The following is a 7,500-nucleotide window of genomic DNA, read 5'->3' on the forward strand; positions in this document are numbered from 1 at the left end:
TTCGGCGCGAGAGAAACGATGCCCCGTAACGCACATGAGAGCAATCCGGGCCAATTTCTCCCGTTTGATGGGGTCTATGTGTAAAAATTTTGACTTTTTTGAGTGCACGTGCAAATCTGCTGAAAAAGCCTGTGGAAGTTTCACGGCGTTCGTACGATATTTGGCGACGCAAAAATGAGCGATTTCCCAGCTCGATGGAATTCGGCGCGAGAGAAACGATGCCCCGTAACGCACATGAGAGCAATCCGGGCCAATTTCTCCCGTTTGATGGGGTCTATGTGTAAAAATTTTGACTTTTTTGAGTGCAGGTGCAAATCTGCTGAAAAAGCCTGTGGAAGTTTCACGGCGTTCGTACGATATTTGGCGACGCAAAAATGAGCGATTTCCCAGCTCGAGAGAATTCGGCGCGAGAGAAACGATGCCCCGTAACGCACATGAGAGCAATCCGGGCCAATTTCTCCCGTTTGATGGGGTCTATGTGTAAAAATTTTGACTTTTTTGAGTGCAGGTGCAAATCTGCTGGAAAAGCCTGTGGAAGTTTCACGGCGTTCGTACGATATTTGGCGACGCAAAAATGAGCGATTTCCCAGCTCGATGGAATTCGGCGCGAGAGAAACGATGCCCCGTAACGCACATGAGAGCAATCCGGGCCAATTTCTCCCGTTTGATGGGGTCTATGTGTACAAATTTTGACTTTTTTGAGTGCACGTGCAAATCTGCTGAAAAAGCCTGTGGAAGTTTCACGGCGTTCGTACGATATTTGGCGACGCAAAAATGAGCGATTTCCCAGCTCGATGGAATTCGGAGCGAGAGAAACGATGCCCCGTAACGCACATGAGAGCAATCCCGGCCAATTTCTCCCGTTTGATGGGGTCTATGTGTACAAATTTTGACTTTTTTGAGTGCACGTGCCAATCTGCTGGAAAAGCCTGTGGAAGTTTCACGGCGTTCGTACGATATTTGGCGACGCAAAAATGAGCGATTTCCCAGCTCGATGGAATTCGGCGCGACAGAAACGATGCCCCGTAACGCACATGAGAGCAATCCGGGCCAATTTCTCCCGTTTGATGGGGTCTATGTGTAAAAATTTTGACTTTTTTGAGTGCAGGTGCAAATCTGCTGGAAAAGCCTGTGGAAGTTTCACGGCGTTCGTACGATATTTGGCGACGCAAAAATGAGCGATTTCCAAGCTCGATGGAATTCGGAGCGAGAGAAACGATGCCCCGTAACGCACATGAGAGCAATCCGGGCCAATTTCTCCCGTTTGATGGGGTCTATGTGTAAAAATTTTGACTTTTTGGAGTGCAGGTGCAAATCTGCTGAAAAAGCCTGTGGAAGTTTCACGGCGTTCGTACGATATTTGGCGACGCAAAAATGAGCGATTTCCCAGCTCGAGAGAATTCGGCGCGAGAGAAACGATGCCCCGTAACGCACATGAGAGCAATCCGGGCCAATTTCTCCCGTTTGATGGGGTCTATGTGTAAAAATTTTGACTTTTTTGAGTGCACGTGCAAATCTGCTGGAAAAGCCTGTGGAAGTTTCACGGCGTTCGTACGATATTTGGCGACGCAAAAATGAGCGATTTCCCAGCTCGATGGAATTCGGCGCGAGAGAAACGATGCCCCGTAACGCACATGAGAGCAATCCCGGCCAATTTCTCCCGTTTGATGGGGTCTATGTGTAAAAATTTTGACTTTTTTGAGTGCACGTGCAAATCTGCTGGAAAAGCCTGTGGAAGTTTCACGGCGTTCGTACGATATTTGGCGACGCAAAAATGAGCGATTTCCCAGCTCGATGGAATTCGGCGCGACAGAAACGATGCCCCGTAACGCACATGAGAGCAATCCGGGCCAATTTCTCCCGTTTGATGGGGTCTATGTGTAAAAATTTTGACTTTTTTGAGTGCACGTGCAAATCTGCTGAAAAAGCCTGTGGAAGTTTCACGGCGTTCGTACGATATTTGGCGACGCAAAAATGAGCGATTTCCCAGCTCGAGAGAATTCGGCGCGAGAGAAACGATGCCCCGTAACGCACATGAGAGCAATCCGGGCCAATTTCTCCCGTTTGATGGGGTCTATGTGTACAAATTTTGACTTTTTTGAGTGCACGTGCAAATCTGCTGAAAAAGCCTGTGGAAGTTTCACGGCGTTCGTACGATATTTGGCGACGCAAAAATGAGCGATTTCCCAGCTCGATGGAATTCGGCGCGACAGAAACGATGCCCCGTAACGCACATGAGAGCAATCCGGGCCAATTTCTCCCGTTTGATGGGGTCTATGTGTAAAAATTTTGACTTTTTTGAGTGCACGTGCAAATCTGCTGAAAAAGCCTGTGGAAGTTTCACGGCGTTCGTACGATATTTGGCGACGCAAAAATGAGCGATTTCCCAGCTCGAGAGAATTCGGCGCGAGAGAAACGATGCCCCGTAACGCACATGAGAGCAATCCGGGCCAATTTCTCCCGTTTGATGGGGTCTATGTGTAAAAATTTTGACTTTTTTGAGTGCAGGTGCAAATCTGCTGGAAAAGCCTGTGGAAGTTTCACGGCGTTCGTACGATATTTGGCGACGCAAAAATGAGCGATTTCCCAGCTCGATGGAATTCGGAGCGAGAGAAACGATGCCCCGTAACGCACATGAGAGCAATCCCGGCCAATTTCTCCCGTTTGATGGGGTCTATGTGTACAAATTTTGACTTTTTTGAGTGCACGTGCCAATCTGCTGAAAAAGCCTGTGGAAGTTTCACGGCGTTCGTACGATATTTGGCGACGCAAAAATGAGCGATTTCCCAGCTCGATGGAATTCGGCGCGAGAGAAACGATGCCCCGTAACGCACATGAGAGCAATCCCGGCCAATTTCTCCCGTTTGATGGGGTCTATGTGTAAAAATTTTGACTTTTTTGAGTGCACGTGCAAATCTGCTGAAAAAGCCTGTGGAAGTTTCACGGCGTTCGTACGATATTTGGCGACGCAAAAATGAGCGATTTCCCAGCTCGATGGAATTCGGAGCGAGAGAAACGATGCCCCGTAACGCACATGAGAGCAATCCCGGCCAATTTCTCCCGTTTGATGGGGTCTATGTGTAAAAATTTTGACTTTTTTGAGTGCACGTGCAAATCTGCTGAAAAAGCCTGTGGAAGTTTCACGGCGTTCGTACGATATTTGGCGACGCAAAAATGAGCGATTTCCCAGCTCGAGAGAATTCGGCGCGAGAGAAACGATGCCCCGTAACGCACATGAGAGCAATCCGGGCCAATTTCTCCCGTTTGATGGGGTCTATGTGTAAAAATTTTGACTTTTTTGAGTGCACGTGCAAATCTGCTGGAAAAGCCTGTGGAAGTTTCACGGCGTTCGTACGATATTTGGCGACGCAAAAATGAGCGATTTCCCAGCTCGATGGAATTCGGCGCGACAGAAACGATGCCCCGTAACGCACATGAGAGCAATCCGGGCCAATTTCTCCCGTTTGATGGGGTCTATGTGTAAAAATTTTGACTTTTTTGAGTGCAGGTGCAAATCTGCTGAAAAAGCCTGTGGAAGTTTCACGGCGTTCGTACGATATTTGGCGACGCAAAAATGAGCGATTTCCCAGCTCGAGAGAATTCGGCGCGAGAGAAACGATGCCCCGTAACGCACATGAGAGCAATCCGGGCCAATTTCTCCCGTTTGATGGGGTCTATGTGTACAAATTTTGACTTTTTTGAGTGCACGTGCAAATCTGCTGAAAAAGCCTGTGGAAGTTTCACGGCGTTCGTACGATATTTGGCGACGCAAAAATGAGCGATTTCCCAGCTCGATGGAATTCGGCGCGAGAGAAACGATGCCCCGTAACGCACATGAGAGCAATCCGGGCCAATTTCTCCCGTTTGATGGGGTCTATGTGTAAAAATTTTGACTTTTTTGAGTGCAGGTGCAAATCTGCTGAAAAAGCCTGTGGAAGTTTCACGGCGTTCGTACGATATTTGGCGACGCAAAAATGAGCGATTTCCCAGCTCGAGAGAATTCGGCGCGAGAGAAACGATGCCCCGTAACGCACATGAGAGCAATCCGGGCCAATTTCTCCCGTTTGATGGGGTCTATGTGTAAAAATTTTGACTTTTTTGAGTGCAGGTGCAAATCTGCTGGAAAAGCCTGTGGAAGTTTCACGGCGTTCGTACGATATTTGGCGACGCAAAAATGAGCGATTTCCCAGCTCGATGGAATTCGGAGCGAGAGAAACGATGCCCCGTAACGCACATGAGAGCAATCCCGGCCAATTTCTCCCGTTTGATGGGGTCTATGTGTACAAATTTTGACTTTTTTGAGTGCACGTGCCAATCTGCTGGAAAAGCCTGTGGAAGTTTCACGGCGTTCGTACGATATTTGGCGACGCAAAAATGAGCGATTTCCCAGCTCGATGGAATTCGGCGCGAGAGAAACGATGCCCCGTAACGCACATGAGAGCAATCCCGGCCAATTTCTCCCGTTTGATGGGGTCTATGTGTAAAAATTTTGACTTTTTTGAGTGCACGTGCAAATCTGCTGAAAAAGCCTGTGGAAGTTTCACGGCGTTCGTACGATATTTGGCGACGCAAAAATGAGCGATTTCCCAGCTCGATGGAATTCGGAGCGAGAGAAACGATGCCCCGTAACGCACATGAGAGCAATCCCGGCCAATTTCTCCCGTTTGATGGGGTCTATGTGTAAAAATTTTGACTTTTTTGAGTGCACGTGCAAATCTGCTGGAAAAGCCTGTGGAAGTTTCACGGCGTTCGTACGATATTTGGCGACGCAAAAATGAGCGATTTCCCAGCTCGAGAGAATTCGGCGCGAGAGAAACGATGCCCCGTAACGCACATGAGAGCAATCCGGGCCAATTTCTCCCGTTTGATGGGGTCTATGTGTAAAAATTTTGACTTTTTTGAGTGCACGTGCAAATCTGCTGGAAAAGCCTGTGGAAGTTTCACGGCGTTCGTACGATATTTGGCGACGCAAAAATGAGCGATTTCCCAGCTCGATGGAATTCGGCGCGAGAGAAACGATGCCCCGTAACGCACATGAGAGCAATCCCGGCCAATTTCTCCCGTTTGATGGGGTCTATGTGTACAAATTTTGACTTTTTTGAGTGCACGTGCAAATCTGCTGAAAAAGCCTGTGGAAGTTTCACGGCGTTCGTACGATATTTGGCGACGCAAAAATGAGCGATTTCCCAGCTCGATGGAATTCGGAGCGAGAGAAACGATGCCCCGTAACGCACATGAGAGCAATCCCGGCCAATTTCTCCCGTTTGATGGGGTCTATGTGTACAAATTTTGACTTTTTTGAGTGCAGGTGCAAATCTGCTGAAAAAGCCTGTGGAAGTTTCACGGCGTTCGTACGATATTTGGCGACGCAAAAATGAGCGATTTCCCAGCTCGAGAGAATTCGGCGCGAGAGAAACGATGCCCCGTAACGCACATGAGAGCAATCCGGGCCAATTTCTCCCGTTTGATGGGGTCTATGTGTAAAAATTTTGACTTTTTTGAGTGCAGGTGCAAATCTGCTGGAAAAGCCTGTGGAAGTTTCACGGCGTTCGTACGATATTTGGCGACGCAAAAATGAGCGATTTCCAAGCTCGATGGAATTCGGAGCGAGAGAAACGATGCCCCGTAACGCACATGAGAGCAATCCGGGCCAATTTCTCCCGTTTGATGGGGTCTATGTGTAAAAATTTTGACTTTTTTGAGTGCAGGTGCAAATCTGCTGGAAAAGCCTGTGGAAGTTTCACGGCGTTCGTACGATATTTGGCGACGCAAAAATGAGCGATTTCCCAGCTCGATGGAATTCGGCGCGAGAGAAACGATGCCCCGTAACGCACATGAGAGCAATCCCGGCCAATTTCTCCCGTTTGATGGGGTCTATGTGTAAAAATTTTGACTTTTTTGAGTGCACGTGCAAATCTGCTGAAAAAGCCTGTGGAAGTTTCACGGCGTTCGTACGATATTTGGCGACGCAAAAATGAGCGATTTCCCAGCTCGATGGAATTCGGAGCGAGAGAAACGATGCCCCGTAACGCACATGAGAGCAATCCCGGCCAATTTCTCCCGTTTGATGGGGTCTATGTGTACAAATTTTGACTTTTTTGAGTGCACGTGCAAATCTGCTGAAAAAGCCTGTGGAAGTTTCACGGCGTTCGTACGATATTTGGCGACGCAAAAATGAGCGATTTCCCAGCTCGAGAGAATTCGGCGCGAGAGAAACGATGCCCCGTAACGCACATGAGAGCAATCCGGGCCAATTTCTCCCGTTTGATGGGGTCTATGTGTACAAATTTTGACTTTTTTGAGTGCACGTGCAAATCTGCTGAAAAAGCCTGTGGAAGTTTCACGGCGTTCGTACGATATTTGGCGACGCAAAAATGAGCGATTTCCCAGCTCGATGGAATTCGGCGCGAGAGAAACGATGCCCCGTAACGCACATGAGAGCAATCCGGGCCAATTTCTCCCGTTTGATGGGGTCTATGTGTAAAAATTTTGACTTTTTTGAGTGCAGGTGCAAATCTGCTGAAAAAGCCTGTGGAAGTTTCACGGCGTTCGTACGATATTTGGCGACGCAAAAATGAGCGATTTCCCAGCTCGATGGAATTCGGCGCGAGAGAAACGATGCCCCGTAACGCACATGAGAGCAATCCGGGCCAATTTCTCCCGTTTGATGGGGTCTATGTGTAAAAATTTTGACTTTTTTGAGTGCACGTGCAAATCTGCTGAAAAAGCCTGTGGAAGTTTCACGGCGTTCGTACGATATTTGGCGACGCAAAAATGAGCGATTTCCCAGCTCGAGAGAATTCGGCGCGAGAGAAACGATGCCCCGTAACGCACATGAGAGCAATCCGGGCCAATTTCTCCCGTTTGATGGGGTCTATGTGTAAAAATTTTGACTTTTTTGAGTGCAGGTGCAAATCTGCTGGAAAAGCCTGTGGAAGTTTCATCCGACGAAAAAAGCACGTTCTCGAGAAAGCAGGAGAGCTAAGTCATTCACAAATTAGCTGGATTTGGCTTGTGGTTCGTTTCCCAAGTAACAGAGCGGCATCAACCTTTAAGTGCACGCCAGTACATCCCCGTGGGATACAGGGGGTCTCGGCGGACTTTGCTCGGGGGAAAAACGTCGAGGTGAGCCGCCTGGCCATGCTGTTCATGGGTCTCTCCTTTTTAAGTTTCGCCTGCCAATTTATTTTCTCTAGCGGTTTTATACACTAGCACTCGATGTTTTGGGAAAGGAATACAATTGTTCAAAAAACGTCTTCGCAATTCATGTCGTTAGATTGCTAATGAAAATTCGTAAAAAAACGTACACGCCATACATGTTCTTTGCTTCCCTCTCGATACAAGTGAAGGGGAAAAACAGCCTTAACGGTTGCTAAAAAAATCGCCCTTTACATATACATGGGTCGTCTTCCCCTCTCGACAACGGAGACAAGTAACCCACGCCAGGCACTGTCAGTAACTGCCATAGATCTGCTTTAAAATGCCCATTCGTCTTGCGTC

The sequence above is a fragment of the Lampetra planeri genome, unplaced genomic scaffold, assembly GCF_965212315.1.
Source record: "Lampetra planeri unplaced genomic scaffold, kcLamPlan1.2.h2 scaffold_1389, whole genome shotgun sequence".
NCBI lineage: Eukaryota > Metazoa > Chordata > Hyperoartia > Petromyzontiformes > Petromyzontidae > Lampetra > Lampetra planeri.